At 31.5% G+C, this 18,308-nt stretch overlaps 1 protein-coding gene across 29 annotated transcripts in view; it reads right to left on the bottom strand.

Moving 5' to 3' along the window:
* Nucleotides 1-18,308, bottom strand: part of ADGRL3 (adhesion G protein-coupled receptor L3) — a 744,191-nt gene that overhangs the window by 565,669 nt on the left and 160,214 nt on the right. For all 29 annotated transcript variants that reach the window (XM_081060173.1, XM_081060156.1, XM_081060146.1 and 26 more), the window contains exon 2: nt 6,247-6,316. The gene's annotated coding sequence lies outside the window, so the exon portion shown is untranslated. The remainder of the gene's footprint in view (nt 1-6,246; nt 6,317-18,308) is intronic.

Here is an 18,308-nt window from a genome sequence, read left to right as displayed (position 1 = left end):
GCTTTTAGCTGTGCCATAAAATCACAAACTATAAGTATTTATAGCACAGAGAAGATCTCTTTCTATTGAATATCCATCCCTGATTCAGGTGGCAGTGAACAATCTTTAAACCATAATAATTTTCTAATCCACGGATTAGAAACAACAGAATTTAAGATAGAAAAGATCTGGTTAAGAACAAGGATCAGGACACACAATTTGGTCTGGGCCACTGCTGGTTCAGGAAATAACCATAGAAATAAAAAATAACAGAAAGTAGACATCACAATCATCTTAGAGTTTTTATTGTACTAGTACACTTTCTACAGATCATGAAAATTCAAGGTTAAATATCATATCAGTAATAACTTTACATCCATTCATAGTATTTATTCTCAACTAGTCTTTTGTTTTATCTTTACAGTACTGAGTTAAAGAACATGTTCAGGTATTTTCAAGATGAAAAACTAAAGGGGCACATTTATACAATGGAATATTACTTGTCTAGAGAAAAATTTGAAATACTGCCATTTGTGAATCTTGACAATATCATGCGAAGCAAAATAAGCCAGACGGAAAAAAGTCGAGAACCATATGACTTCATTCATATGTGGGATATAAAACTGAAAGCAACAAATGAAAAGACAAACAAATTTAGTGATTTACTAATTAAAGCTATATACACCAAAAATATTGATCTAAGGACATTCAGCAATTGGTTATAAATACTTTAGTTATGGTAAAACTCTACTAAAATAGGTTTTATTTTTGTATTGGTAAAGAAAGGATATTGTTTTGTATGTACTCCATTTCCTGCTCATGGCCAATTCTGTCGTTTAAGCAGTGGCATAACTTTTCCTTTGCCCAACTGAGTGGCAGTGATCATTCTAATGCTAGACTTATCTTTATGCAAATCTTTCAAAAGGTCACAATTTATCCATGGAAATTCGGAAGCGCAGTAACTATACAGCTGACAGATTCTGACAGCCACTGTATCTCCAAGAACAGAATAAGCAGGGACAACTGTCTGAATAATTAATGCACTTTTACTTTGCCCATGGCCAGCATTTACATCCTAGACTTTCTGAGTATATTTTTAAAATTAATTAGAAAATGTGATTTCATAGCAAACCAAAACATGTTTTATTGTTATTATTATTTTTTTAATTTCTATAAACATTGGGTAAAAAAGTTAGATACTTTCAGTTTAAAGTGTTATATTTGTAGTGACAACTCATATCTACACATAAAAATTAACATCTAGTTCTAGATGTTATTTCTCTAAAAAACAAGATTATGGCTGCAAAAAGTTATTATTTCTATTTAAAAAAAAAAACATATAAAGAACATGATCCCCAAAAGCTCAGTAAATGGTACCACCAGCCATCAGGATGCTAGTTTCAGACCTGAGACTCATAATCCCACTAACACTTTAACTGTCACTACTCAAATGTAATCAATCACTAAAACCTGCCAATTTTACCTTCTAAATAGTCTCAAATGAGCTACTGCCCTCAATCCCCAATGCTGTTCCCTTAAATCAGATCTTCATTATAGCTCACTTGAGTTATTACAAATATTTCTCAGATAATCCATCTGCCTCTACTCACACAATCACCCACATGACTGCAGAGTTTTCTTTCTAATACCCAAATCCATGAGCAAGGCCAATGGTACAATATAAAAGACACATAAAAAGAGAAATTAAAAGGATACAATAAGGAGGAATATTTAGAATATGTCAACTAATGAGAAGAGATAATAAACAAAATAGTGTGTAATGTGGTAATATGTAATCTGGAGAAAAATAAAGCAGGAGAAGAAGGCAGAGGATGACAGCAGGCAGTTTTAGTTTTAAATAGGATTTCAGGGAAGACTGCCACGCAAAGAGAATATGTGAAGCCTAGGAAATAAGCCATGGGGATAACTAGGAAGAATGTGTTTGGTAGAGGAAATAGTAAGCTAAGGTAGAGTGGCCTTGTGTGTTCAACAAATGGCAATGTAGCCAATGCAGCTGGAGGATGAGCAGACAAGGATGAGGATAGAACAGTTCTCTGAGTGTTGTATAGTGAAAAGAGCAAGTAAAAAGAGCAAGTAAAAAAGGCTGTTGTGATTCCCCAGGCAAGAGGGGATTGTGATTTATACCAAGGGAGTATCCAAAAAGGTGCTCAGACGTAGCCAGACAGAACGTGCTAATGGAGGTGCAATGTGTGTGAAAGAAAATTCAACAATTATTCCAAGGATTTAAGTCTAAGGAACTGGAAGAATGAAGCCATTAACTAAAACTTTTTTGAGAGTGATGTTTCTGAATATGCTTTATAATTTTGAAAACTAGTTTGACACTATGTTAAATACATTCAAAGAGGTCATTTACCATGGAAAATATTGCTCCAGTACAACTTTCCTTAAAAGTTCAAAAAATTATTGCTTATTTTACAAACAAACAGTGCTTAGATATATCCCAAATTCTATTCCAAATGCTATGTGGTAAATAATTGTCTTAACCCCACATTACAGATGAGGAAACTGAAGCACAGAACAGATGACACCTCTAAGGTCATATATTGAATATGTATTTAAAATTTGACGTCTTCTCTCAGTTTCCTCTAAGGTTTTTGTTTGTTTGTTTTGTTTTGTTTTTTATCTTATTAATAAAATAAAATTTGAGGTTCTCAAGGCTGACAGCAGTGGGACATGTAGACGATAAAGGGGCATGAGAGAACTTCTGGGGTTGATGGATAAGTTTTATATTTTGATTTAGGCCTTTACACAACTTAATGTGTTTGTGAAAATGCAATTGTGCATTAAAAAGAGTTTAATATACATAAATTGTACATCACTGAACCTGATTAAAAATAATGTAGCAAATATCATATAATGAGGCATTAGAAATATGTACATTTTGTCCAAATGTAAAATGAATATTTCATTCTGCTAAATTTGTTCTAACACTTGCTTTTTTTTTATTAAAGTAATGCTCTTCATATGTCATCTTCCAATATTATTAGCTGACTAGGTAATAAACTTTTACTTATTGCCATAGAATGGTTCTTACATGTTTTCAGCCATGTTTATCCCAGTAGGAAGAACTAGGGTTTGTCCAATGATTTTATTCCTTCCCTGCAAAAAGTCTCAAATGAGGCATCTAAACAGATTTATCATAAAGTTTAGTAGAAATCTGTAAATGCCTCAATTGAGCGTGACTTTAAACATTTCTGAAAAACCAAGAGAGGTTTGCATTTGTGTTGCAGATGTTATCAAAAGTCTTGCTATTCTTGTTGTTGTGTAATGTCATTAATTTATACCTCAGGACAAAAATATGTCCTAGGACAAGTTGAATCACTTATCATCTGAAAGACAAAGCCCGACTTCACAGTCTCCCTGGTTATTTTACATTTTTAGGTAGCTCCTTAATAAATTGGAGTATATTATCAACATTTATATCATACAGTGTATCTGAAAAATATCCTATAATAGGATTTGGGAAAATTCCAGCTTTATCATTTTTTAATTATTTGATTTATATGCCCACATCAATAATCTTGATTTTGTAATTTTTATTTAACACTTAATAAAATCAATTGTCTCAATATGTGGACTAGTTTAGTTAAAAATAGACACTAATTCCATTAATGTACTTATCCAAAAATGTGTAACGTCAGCACAATAAAATATGCTTTTTTTTTTTTTAATATTCTTAAAAACAAACACTGCTATAAAAATCCCATGAAATACCACTTGATATCCATTAAGATGGCTATACTTAAAATCACAGACGATGATAACTTTTGGCAAGGATGTGGCAAAACTTGAACACTCATACATTTGTAGTGGGAATGTAAAACGGTGCAGCCATTTTGTAAAATAGCTTCGAAGTTCCTCAAAAAGTGAAACATAGTTACTATATAATCCAGCAATTTCACCCCAGGTACATGTCCAAAAGAAATGAATACACATGACTACACAAAAACTCGTGTATGAATATTTATAGCAGCATTATTCTTAACAGCCAAAATGCATGAAAAAACCCAAATGTCCATCAACTAATAAATGGATAAACAAAATGTGATATTTTCTTTTTTTTTTTTTTCATAAAATGGAATGTTATTCATACATAAAAAGAAATTAAGTACAGATTCATACAACAAAGGTAAAACTTGAAAATGTTATGTTAAGTGAAAGTACAGATACAAAAGGTCACAGAGTTTGTGATTCAATATATGGTAAATCCATATAGGCAGAAAGTATATTAGTGGGTGCCAAGAGCATGGAAGAAGGAGTAACTGCTCATGCATACAAGGTTTCTTTTAGGAATGTCAAAAATGTTCTGAATTAGGCAGTGGTGATAGCTTCACAACTTTGTGAATATACTAAAAACCACTGAAATGTACACTTTAAAAGAGTGAATATATAGTATCTTAATTATATCTCAATTAAAAAACACGAACGATAACACTGCCAATCATTCAACTCTGTAAAGAGTCCCTATGATTCCTCCAGAAACTTCCTATTTGGCGGTCTGTAGCAGTCATATTAAATATTATAAGGTCTCAATTCTTTCTTATTTTCTTAAGGAAAATAAGCATCAGTAGAGGTTCTGAAATTTTCTTTTCAAAACCCTATAAATACTATTAGGCACTCTGGAGACATTAGGCTGGAAAATAAAGCTTTAGTGTTCCAAACCTCTTTTCCAGACTCATCTCTTAAAACTGTCCAACCACCTGTGGCTAATCCTTTAGCCACAGTAGAAAGAGCAACCCTTCATTAGCCATTCCTAGGTCCTTTATGCTCCTTTTCACGAAATCTTCTATAGGCCTTCCACGCATGTCTTCACCTTCCCTGCCTCAACAATTTCACAGCTTCATGAAGGTTGCATGATCCTCCAACTAAAGTGACCGGCTCCCACCTCTGTTTCCTTAGCACTTTGTCACCGATGCTTTTATAATGTACAATAATATCTATAAAGCTTCAGTTTCCCACCAGCATTAATTTTCTCCAGAACAATCTAAGTCTTAAACTTAGCTTAATTTTTCAAATGATTAAATCAACCTGTTTTTGTTTATTTAATGTATTTACTTCACTAAGTACCCCAAAACCCATTTTATATTCAAGTAACAGAATATCTAAAATTTATGTTAATGTATAAATAAGCTAATAAACACAAGTAAAGTAGATTCAATCATACCTACACTGGAAAATAGGAATAATATTAATTGCATTGTGAATGAAATTAGAAAAGAAAGCTGTGACAAAGAAATGAAGGTAAAAATATCTTAAAAAAGGAATATCAATTGGGAAATTGAGTGCCTAAAAATCTGAGTGCAATGTTTTTATAGTCTAACTCACTCAATACCTTTGAGTAAAAAGGAAAATTGAAAATCTTTGAAAATAGATTTATAGTAATGTATAATACATAACAATAAAATCAGTAATTCAAAATGAACTTGAATTATTTTAATATAAAGAAAAATAATATAGTGGATATTTCTAATTTTAGTCTGTATATTTATAGTAACTTACATTCTAGACATTACAATGTCACTTTACAGGAATTAACGTTAGTAACTCCAAAAAGAGAGGAAATTCCAATTTTACCTGATTATTATAAAGGCCTGTTCGCCTTCAAATAATTTGATGAAGAAGATGCATATATGAGTATGTATACTGGTCTAAGGTTATGTTCCTTGAGAACTTTTATGTTTTACTCCATAAACAAATTTGTGATAACTATAAACAATACTTCTGAAAATAAATTGCTTCATATTAAACAGCTTGGTGCTATAAAATGAATATATTTTATTTCCTAATATTCACCTTTACTATCATGTATATGTAATTGAAAACAAATGGAATAAATTAAACAAAATCACTTGAGTAGATTGTGTTGGTATACATATGCCAATTTAAAAAAAAAACAACTTTGAATACTTATTCAACATTAGATGTTTAAGAAGGGAATATAGTTATTTGCCTTTTCAAAGAGGTAGACACCCACTAAAAGTATTTTTTTATTAGCTCATTTATTTTTAATATAGCCGGAGTGTACTTCCTCATAACAGCAAATACTTCTAGCTATATTATTTAAATATCTGTTCACAAGAAATGTCATTTTTTATTTCTAAAAATGTATAAAATTCCATTTTAGTAACTCATTCAACATGATGAATTTTCAATATGGTACAAAAGAATATACTAACATAAATATAAAAGTATTAAATTATTTGAAATTACTAACAAATGGATTAACAAAAGTAATCTATTAATTACCTTAATTTGCTCTTCAGTTGCTAAAAATCCATGTTTTTTTTCCTCCAATTTACCGAACATTTAAACATTTCTGTAAAAAAAAGCAAAACAGAAAACGTTTAATTACACACTGAAAAACATACTTTGTTTTATGGTTATAGTTGTAGAACTATTTGAGTAGCATTTGTATTTCTTATTGTTTGCCAGTGTATTTTTTTCCCACTACACTAGGGTTATAGAAGAAAAAAACATGGAAGAAAAGAGAAATTTAATTTACATGTGACACATTTTCCTCCATGATGTAATTTGCTATATGTTCATTGGTAAAAGGTAATGAATTGGGTATGTAAGGAATTTAAATTTTCCAAATTGAAAGAACACATAAGTTTTAAAATATATTCTGAAATTTCCAATACATTTTCTGATTTCTTGCAACAGGCACTTCAAGTTAAGACTCAAGGATGTGTCTAATCACTTTTAGAATTCTTGTGAAGAAAAAATAATATATATATATATATATGGGAACTGCTTAGTACATTTTGGTACTGAATCATATACACTCATACATACACAAACAAACACATACACACATATCCTCCTTGTACATATGTATACATACACTGACACTATAATTATAACCTAAACAAATTTTTATTTTAAAAATATTAGAAAGGAATAAATAAAAATATAAAAGTTTACTTAAATGGTACATTTACAGACAGGAGGCAGTTATTTTCACTTTCTTTAAGTTGCCATAACGTTTTTCTACTTATTTTATTATTAAATTAATAATACATGCTAAGTATTTCACATACCAAAAAAATAATGTCTTTCAAAGTTTTTTTGTGTGTTTTTTTTTAATTTAAATGTTTTCTAATGGTTTTGCAACTGGTCATATCAATTTTTGAACTTTCTAGTGAGTCTAAGTACTTTATACAAGAATCAGCTGCAGCAGTTAATTATTGTGATACTTAATGTTTATTATGCTATTAGTAGTAGTATTCTATTAGGAGGAGTCTAATTAATCATATGTGCCAAATCAATGACAAAATTCATTATGTATTAGAATTTTGTCCCCAAATGGATAAGGAGTTAGCTATGACCAGGTAGTGCTTACCATAAAATTAAAATTGACTTGTCCTTTACAGAATCAGTATTGATTACCATTATGAAAGGTGTCAAAAATGTATACACGTTTTAAGAAAGGAAAAAAAACATATTAAATGTGTAATACAATGAATGACTCTAGAATTCATTTGATTAACACCATCTTTTGAGTGAACATCATACTACACATTGGTATCGTAATTCAATTCAATTTCAAAAATACATAGATAAGGTCTCTTAAAATGTGTATATTTTTTGGCACCCCTGGCATATATATTTCCACCAATTTGTCTGTCTGTATGTATATACATATATAATATATATACATACACACACAGACAAATTGGTGGAAATATTTTTACTAATAGAAACATTATATTTTACTTGAGGATGTAAAAATATTAAAGCAAGGGAACTCATTGAGATTTTTCTACTGAGTGTCCACCCATATTCAGCCCATTAGTGAGGTTTTGTACCACAAGAGCAATCTAAGTCTATATTTGAATCCATGCTTGACTATTTAAACAGGCAACTACTTAAACAGGAATTTTCTAATCAACTTCATGAATTTTCAGGCACAACCATTCTTTCAATAAATCGAGCATGTTCTTTAATAATTATTGGTTGTTTACATAAGGTATTTTTCACTAATTTCTTAAGAACAAGCATATCTGTTCTTATAAATATTCTATATATATATGAACAATCATGAGTAAGGAAAGCACAAGCTCATATATATATATATGATTGTATTATTATATGATTATAGTTCACATTCATTATTATTCAACTTCAACTTCAAGTTTATGGCACAGTGATCAGGCATCTACAGCATCCCTGAAGTGGTCTCCCTAATAAGACAAGTGTCCATTGGATACTCTACAAAATCCTTACAACATTATTGATTGCATTCCCCAAATTGACTTTCATAACCCTGTGGCAATGTTGTGGTTACTGATTGTGCCTTCTAATCCCCTCACCTTCCTCCTTATCCCCACATTTGGAATTCTCTGGATAGACACCCAAGAGTGGAATTGTTGGGACATAAGGTAGTTCCACTTTCTATTTTTTGAGATACCTCCATACTGTTAAACTAAATTTTTAAAAAATAATAATGATAGCAACTTTTGGAAATCCCTAAACATGGAAATTTAAATAAACACTGCTAAATAACCCTTGCATTAAGAAGGAATCATAATAAAAATTTAAAAAATATTTTAACTAAATGAAAAGAAAAACACAACATATTAAAATTTATGGAATGCCGCTAATGCAGTACTTAAAGGCAGATTTGTAGCTTTAAAATATCTATATAGGAAAGAAGGAAGTTTTCAAATCAATAACCAAATCCTTCACCTTAAGCGAGTAAAAAAAGAAAGCAAACTAATCACAAAGTAAGCAAAAGGAAAGGAATAATAAAGGAAACAGTGGAATGTTGATCAGAAGAACAATGTTAACATGAAAACACTCCCACCAATTATTTACATTATGAATATCCTTATATTCTCTAGCAGTCAGTATCTTCATCTTTAACATAACAATTAGAATAAGTTACTCATAACTTCCCCCCACTTAAATAGTTTTTTTGAAACAGCCAGTATCTATATAGGATAGAAATAATATATGGAAAACTCATAGTATATTATTAGGGGAAAAAGAATTGCAGATAATCCAAAACAGAGAATAATCCTCAAAGCTTAATCTAGGCATTACCTAACATTTCATTTATAGAAGGATGAACTTCTTCAATTTTGTTTAGAACAATATCAAAATAAGTTAAATTAATATAAAATAAGGGAAGAAATCTATTGTGGTGTCGTCAGTTTGCCTGCCTAAATGCAGAGGACAGGACGGGACAGGACAGGACACAAAAGGATAGGATAAAGTAGGCCAGGACAAGGAAGGCAAAGGAAGGGAAAACAAAACACACACAAAAAAAACACCCTTAACTAGTGTCTTCTATGTCTCAGATACTGTGTAATATTGAGGATCAGTGCAGTATACACAAATAGAGAAAATATTTTATTAAAATCAAAACCAAAGATTTAGCTTTTTACTCATTTCCTTTAGTTGGCAATTCAATTACACAGTGATTGTTTCTACCCCCACATAAATGGTAATGTCCTAATTAGTTAATAAGAAGTCCATGGGATATAAAACATCAAAACTCTCATCTCAGCAGGTATTTGGCTCAAACATTATACTTTGAGTGGTAATACTTTCAGGGGTCTATTTCTGCTGTAGTCATTCAGTCTTAATAAAGATACTAAAAAGCAAGGGCATGATTCTTTTCCAAGTATCCAAAACTACCCAAAACTTTCATATTCACATGCTTCTTTTTCTTCGAGAGTATGGCCTAGGACTTATTCACAGATGCTTTAGCTTGTTCCTATGTAAAGATTTATGCAGCTATTGCCCTATGGCATAATTAGGTATATATGTGACCTGTTGTGAATAAGTTGTCATCAGAAGAAGATCTAGTATTCTTCTGTACACAGGAAAATGAGATGCTTCCTATGAAGGAGAAAAGATGGTAAAATATACAACAGATGTGATTATTGGAGGCTAGAACCAATACCTAGAAGAGGACTCAGTTCACAGTGGACATCCTGCGTGAGCAAGATGGATTTATGGCTGGGGGGCAAACGGTTTCCTTACCTCCTTTTAACACTTCTGCATGACTACTAGTCGGCAGCACACTGCTCTAACCCTAAGATTTAGAAGGTGTCCAGAAAGATCATTTCTTCAGCAACATAGGTTCTTTTTTTTCCTCTGCTTGAGAAATAGCTTTCAAGTTATCCATGTAAAAAGCAATCTTCAATTTAATATTTCCCTCCCTCATCAAAAATGGTGATGTTATCACTATAATTATATATATATATATATATATATATATATATATATGTTATATATATACACATATATATGTAATATGTATCATATTTGCACACTAATCATAGTTTCCAAATATAATAGAATTTATCAAGCTTCTTCTATTTATAGTAAAAATGTGCCTAATCTCTGTACTTTTAAATAATTGTGAAACACACTAAAATCTACCCTAATACTTATATAATAAAATAACTGTTAAAAAGTACATAAATTTATATGTTCTATGAAAGAACAGTTCAAAATAATTTGAACAGTTTGCATTGTAAATAATGAAACTATAACAAAATAATTTAATATTTAAGAAATTTCATTAAGAGGAGCATATAGATCAATGCTCATTTGTTTCAGTAGCAATATAGCAAATTCTTAATAAATATTTTTCAAAATAGAGAGGAGATAAGAAGGAAAAATGATCTCAGAATTCCTGTTAAAATAGGAAGCTGTAATTCATGAATGATACAGAATTTTCAAAGTATACCTCAACCAAGTGAAAACATATATCCTTATTTAGAACTGCTATTGTTTCTACGAATATGCATTGTAAAGCTCATATATTTTTCTTTTTTTAAGGTGGATATACAAAAAGAAAAAAATGCAGTTAGTTTTTTATAATAGACGTATTTTTGAAAGTTTGAATGTGAATTAATTCACTTTGAATGTACTCGAGATATTTGCTATTTAAATTATCTCCAGATAACTTTGAAATATAGTGCATAATAACCATTTTTCAATGTATATTATGTAAACATTGCTCCATATCTCCTTCTCTTTGACATCAGAGCATAACATGAAACATGAGTGCTAAGACAGTATCAACCACAATAACTTAAAGTGTACACATCCTTATTTATATGAGAATCATCTCAGAATTATTAATGTAGGGAAATCTTGTCATGTCTTATTTAATGTTCAAAATTTACACAAGAAACTTTAAAAATTCACTGAAGCAGAAATGCTGAAAAATGAAAAAAATTCTTTCTTTCATTACCCTATCCTTAATTATCAGTTTTTTAGTTCACAAAAATGTACTTTGCCTCATGGCTAATTTAGACAAATAAAACAGTTTAATCTCAAACTATTAAATATAGGGAAAATAGCCTCAGAATAAGTTACAAATGCTACCAAATATTTCCTCTAGACTCCTGATTAAATTTTTCAAAATGGAGTTACTAAATTTTAATATACAATTTCTGACTTTCAGTTCTAGAAAAATAGTTTTTATCTCCCATCTTTAAGAGGCCAGATTGTCAACTGATATCAATCCCAAGGAAAATCCAATATTCCAGAATCTTAAGTTTCACTGAGGATGAGAACCTGGTGTCTAATGAAATGTTCTCAAAGGTATAAAGAAATTCAGACTGCCAACAGAGATACTTTATCTTCAGATGAGCTTTTTCCAAAAATCCTCATTCCTTTGGCCATTAAAGAAAAAAAAAATCAATAAATATATTCTAACTAAAGTTGAAAATGCTTGAGATGTGACCTCTGCCAAAGTATTTTGGGTATATTCCAGCTGTGCAGGGGACACGGAGAGGGACCGAAAAGGTGAAAAAAAGAAAGAGAGAAAGAGAGACAGAGAAAGAAAGAGAGAGAATGAAAGAGGAAGAAAGAAAGAGGGAAAGAAAGAAATGCTTCTGTACAAGTGGAAAAAAAAATCTGGCTGGAGGGCTTTAAGGGTTTAGATTACATATCAAATATCACATTTCTTTTGCACTGCTACTCTGCTTTCTCCTTTTTTCTGTCCCTTTTCTTACATTAACTGTAGTTCATTGCATGAAGTTTTATTTCACATTTTGTATAAGATTTCAAGCAGAAAAATCTTCAGTACTGAGATCTGTAAAATGGCGTGCTTTATATTCCACAGTAATAAGTCCTCTATCTGAGACTCCAATATCTGGAAATCAGACCAATGTAACATATAACTCTAAATAAAGAAATATGTTTTGATTTTTTTTTTTTTTAAAGTCATACTGCATCAAACCTCAATGTACTTGATTCATGGACAGGCCTCCAGTCAAGACTTAGTAATTCTTTTTTTTCTATAAAGTTCGAAAAAACAGAAATCAGAAGAAGCAGAGGAAGCATAGGGACAGATTAACAACCATTATAAATACTTAAAGGACTGAGGAAAACTTAACACTACTACCTAGTAAGAACTTTGAAAGCAGTTTTAATTCAAACTGTCAAATACCTGGGTATTGCTACTTTAATTAGGCAAATGTCGCCTTAATATTTTCAGAAAATTTTTTCTATCCAAACAAGATTCTATACAACTGAAGTTTCATTCCTGTACAATTCAAACTAATTATAAATGAATAAGGTCAAATTCCACTGATATTATAGACAAAAGTTAACACCCTTGATAAAGTTCAAAGGATGTATACATACATGCATATGTTTTACTCAACCATTTTGAAGATATCACTTTTAAGAACATGCAGTTTAGTTCTATAGATTATGTATGTAAAAAGAAGAGCATATAAACCACCATTTAAAGTTACTTTGATATCACATAATCAGAAGGGGAACAATTTTTATCGCTCCTCTGAAAATAATGTCCACTAGAATTTCATTTTAATTAGTTGGCTTTCTTTGGGAGGAAAGCATATTTATTCTCATACCTTTTAAAAATAATTATTATTATCCAAAAGCTATCAACACACCACTTTAAAAAAACAAATATATGTCAATATAAAAAGGCCATGTGTGACAAACCCACAGCTAACATTCTGCTCAATGGGGAAAAGCTCAGAGTCCCACTTAAAATCAGTAAAAGACGAGGACACACACTTTCATCAGTTTTATTCAATACAGTATTGGAAGTCCAAGCCACAGCAATCAGACAAGAAAAATAAATAAAAGCCATCAAAATTGGAAAGGAAGAAGTAAAACTGTCATTATTTGCAGATGACATGATAGTATATATAGTAAACTCCAATTATTCCTCTAAAAAAATTAGAACTAATAAATGAATTCAGTAAAGAAGTAGGATGCAAAACTAATATTCAGAAATTGATTGCATTTTTATACACCAATAATGAACTATTAGAAACAGAAATTAAGAAAACAATCTCATTTACAATCTCATGAAAAATAAAATACCTAGGAATAAATTTAACCAAGGAAGTAAATGACCTGTGCTCATTAAATTATAAAACATTGAAGAAAAAAAATTAAACAAGATACAAATAAATGGAAGCATATACTATGCTCAAGGATGGAAGGAATTAACTTAGTTAAAATGTCCATATTGGGGCAGACAGGTAGGTCAGTTGGTTAGAGCGCGAGCTCTGGGCAATGGGGCTGCTGGTTCAATTCCTACATGGGCCAGCGAGCTGCGCCCTCTGCAACTAGAATGAAGTCAATGAGCTGCTGCTCAGCTCCCGGGTGGCCAGATGGCTCAGTTGGTTGGAGCGCCAGCTGTCAACCAAAAACGGCAACTGGACCTGGAGCTGAGTTGCGCCCTCCACAACTAAGACTGAAAGGACAACAATTTGACTTGAAAAAGTCCTGGAAGTACACACTGTTCCCCAATAAAAGTCCCGTTCCCTTTCTCCTCCCTCACAAAAAAAAAAAAAAAAAAAAAAACCTTAAATATCCATATTACCCAAAGCAATCTATTGATTCAGTGCAAACCTTTTCAAAATACCAATGGCATTTTTCACAGAACTAGAACAAATAATTCGAAGTTGTATATGGAACCATAAAACACCCAAAATGGATACAGCAATCTTGAGAAAGAAGAACAAAATTGTAGGTATCACACTACTTGATAATCAAACTGTACTACGAGGCCGTAGTAATAAAAACAGCATTATATTGGCATAAAAAGAGACACATAGATCAACGGAACAGAATAGAAATCCCAGAAATAAACCCACACCTATACTGTCATTTAATCTATGACAACCGAGGTAAGAATATGCAACAGGGCAAAGACAGTCTATTCAATAAATAGTGCTGGGAGAATTGGAAAGTCAAGTGCAAAAGAATAAAACTGGACTGCTATGTGTCACCATGTACCAAAATTAATTAAAAATGGATCAAAGAATTAAGCATAAGACATGAAACAATAAACTGCATAGAAGAAAACATACGTACTAAACTAATGGACCTTGGGTTCAAAGAGTGTTTTATGAATTTGACTCCAAAGGCAAGGGAGTAAAAGCTAACATAAATGAATGGGACTATATCAAATTTAAAAGTTTCTGCACAGCAAAAGAAATCATCGACAAAATAAAGAAGCAACCAACTGAATGGGAGAAGATTTTTACAAACAGTGCCTATGATAAGGGGCTAGTATCTAAAATATACAAGGAACTCATGCAACTCAACAACAAAAATCAAACAACCCAATTGAAAAATGGGCAGAAGACCTGAAGAGACATTTCTTAAAAGAGGATATACAAATGGCAAATAGACATATGAAAAAATGCTCAACATCACTAATCATCAGATAAATGCAAATAAAAACCACAATGAAATATCACCTCACCCCAGTTAGAGTGGCCATCATCAACAAGACAAATAGTAACAAGTGTTGGAGAGGCTGTGGAGAAAAAGGAACCCTCATACACTGTCAGTGGGAATGAAGACTGGTGCAGCTGCTATGGCAGGCACTGTGGAGGTTCCTCAAAAAATTACGAATAGAATTACCATATGACCCAGCAATCCCTCTCCTGGGTATCTACCCAAAAAATCTGAAAACATTTATCCATAAAGACACATGTGCTCCAATGTTCATTGTAGCTTTATATATGATGGCCAAAACATGGAAACAACCAAAATGTCCTTCAATAGATGAATGGATAAAGAAGTTGTGGTATATACTCACAATGAAATACTATTCAAAGATAAGAAAAGATGAAATAAGACCATTTGTGACAACATGGATGGATCTTGAGATTATAATGCTAAACGAAAAAAGTCGGACAGAAAAAGCAGAGAATCATATGATTTCAATGGTATGTGGTATATAAACCAAAAACAACAAAAGAACAAGAGAAACAAATGAGAAACAAAAACTCATAGACATAAACAATAGTTTAGTGGTTACCAGAAGGTAAGGAGGAAGGTGGTTGGTAGATGAGGGTAAAGGGGATCAAATATATGGTGATGGAATGAGAACTGACACTGGGTGGTGAACACACAATGGGATTTATAGATGTTGTAATACAGAATTGTACACCTGAAATCTATGCATCTTTACTAACAATTGTCACCTCAATAAACCTTAATTTAAAAAAAAAATCTGAATTAAACATGATTCCTGCTCCCAGAGCACTCACAGCCAATTGTGCAAATTCTCAGTAATATACAACACTTTTGGTTTGAAACTATTTAATTAACAATATTAGGGATAAGAATAATAATAGGAACAATGACAATACAACATCAATAATAACTTAGGAGTTCAACTAACTTAAAGCACAATTCAGATTGCAAACTGGACAAACTGTGTTAATAGCACAATGGGGGACAAAAGTAAATATACTGAAAATAATACCTAAATATTAAATGGCAAATAAAAATAAAATCTTTCTCTACTTCAGTACAAAGTTATACGCAACTTGATCCAATTAAATCAATTTAGGATACACAACTACTTAAAAGGCTGAGCTCTACTAAGTGATGAAGGCAAAATGGATTCAGGCCAAATCTGCTTTAGTTGCTTCGATGCTATTTATTATGGCTATATTTTATTATAGAGCAGTAAAAAAAAAAAAAAAATTACAAGGCGACACCCTGTTATTTTTCCACTGGGAGAAATGATATGGTTTCCCCATGAATACCCAGCAGAGACAGCAGCATGCCAGGCTGCATTCCACTTGTGCCTCATCACATGTCAATAGCCACTGACATTTCGGAGGCTGAGGGTAAAGCTAACTAAATTATTGACACTTAAGTATTCTACAAAATTGTGGCTTTGTAGAAATCTAGAAACTTTTTAGCATCTCTAGTGACAAACTGGAAGAAAAGTTGTTTTAAAATAAAGCAATGGAATACCATTATTTCTTTAACAAAATAAAATGCCTCCATTTTCTCCCTAAAACTACTGCCTTATTTTCAGGGAAAGTAGCTAGCATATCATCCAACTGTACATTGTAAACTTTAGTTCAAGTCAGTTATCTGATAGTCTAATTTGTTGAGATCGAGAATGAGCTTCACAATAGAATTAAGATAACTTTTCTAAGCCCCATAAGCATCATCTTTCCTGCTTTCATCATTATTTTCATCAATCCGCATTCATGTGTGTTGAAAATGTTACAAGCATTATATAGAATTCTAATTATACAAAAGATTAATACTCATTTTTTTTTATGTTACTTGAAAGAGAGTAAGAGAAAGATAAGGGAAATTGGTTTTTTGGTTAATATTTGCAGCGTCTAAGAATACTAGCTGGTATTCTACACTTCTATGCACCTTACGTAGGAAAATTGGTACTGTACAACTAGAGGAGTTCTATGAAAAACTTTTTAGTGTTGAAGTAGGAGCAACTTTACATTTGCTGCCATGAAACATCTCTTCAAAACTTCTGTGATGCAAAAACTGAGAGCTCCGGACATGCAACAGCATCACCGAAAACCATACCTGGACCACCTGACAGTGGAGAGCAAAGCTGGCATCGAGGAAGCTACATTTCCCTGGCTTCAAATGTATGGATGATGTAATTCTTGTTGAGATAGTTTAGCTCAAAATATCTTGAACATCAAGCATCATTTGTTTGCTGAGAGACTTGTTTATGCCTTTTGCATTTCCCAAAACACTGGTCCTTTCAGCAGTCTTTACAGAACTAAAGAAAATTTTATTTTTATATTTTAGAAAAATTAAACTTATGAGAGGTAGAGTCTATTAAAGTTTAAAGGTTATTTTTGTTTTGCTTTTATTATGTATTTATGTATTTATGTATGTATTTATTTATTTATTTATTTATTTATTTATTTATTTTTGCATTGTGAACTCCAAAGTCAAGGAAATTCAATAGTAACAGTTTCTCTCTCTCTCTTTCTTTTTTTTTTTTTTTTCCTTTTTTTTTTGGTTGTTTAGTACAAACAACTTCAGTTAGGAGGATCCCTAGGAAATAGCATCTGCATGATAGTCATAATGTCATTACCATTATTTTATTGCTGGGAAAATGATATTAGCCTAAAATACCCATCTCATCTTCCATTCCACTTACCAGATAAGCATTTTTTTACAGGGTCATAGTCCCCATTTAGAGAATGGGGAATTTAGAGAATATAAATTTAGAGAATACCCTACTGTTTAATGTTCCCTCTAAAAATTCAAACTAATGTTGAAGTAAGGTTTGTCATAATTGGTACAAAAGTGTTAAGAACCTCAGAGCAGAATTTTTCTATATTGCATCCATTACAATATTATGTACAACACTGTTGTTCAAAATTTGATTACATTAAGGTTTGGTTACTATTGAAGAGAAAAGACCACTGCTAATCATATTACAGCAACCATTATTCTTATTGAATTTTGGTGATCTCTCAAATGCCATGTCCTCATCTTTAATTCCAACCTGTGTACATATGGTATGCCAAACTTAAAACGTCCTCTGATTCTACATCGACGTTTATGGCTTCATTTACTTGTTCATTCATTCATCCCACAACATTTATTCCAAACCTACTATGCTTTACATACTGCACTATTATGTGTTATAAAAAAATAACATGAGAGCCCTGCTTTCTAAGAATCTTAATACCCTACGGAGGAAACAGTTGTGTAAATAAATATTCAAAAACCATGAGGTAAATAATTTGTTCTTTTTTTTTTAAGAACAGAAAGTACTGGAGATGCAGAACAGATTGTTATGTGAGACAAACATAACAATCTTGCCTTGGATATTCAATATTTCACATTTCATATATTGTCCACTACATGATAAATCCATAGGAGACAGGATATACCACTTCTTTTGAATGGTGTGACCACTCCCCCAATTATGTATAAAAAATTGTACATGAAAATTATAAAATATATTTGTGATAATAGCAAAAAATCCATAAAGCCTTACCCCAAAACCAGTCTACTTGATTACAAATTCTAACTTTGACACTGGCTCTATAAAC

The sequence above is a fragment of the Rhinolophus hipposideros genome (assembly GCF_964194185.1).
Source record: "Rhinolophus hipposideros genome assembly, chromosome: 1".
NCBI lineage: Eukaryota > Metazoa > Chordata > Mammalia > Chiroptera > Rhinolophidae > Rhinolophus > Rhinolophus hipposideros.
The sequence above is the reverse complement of the archived record's forward strand: the minus strand, read 5'-3'. Positions and strand labels throughout refer to the sequence as shown.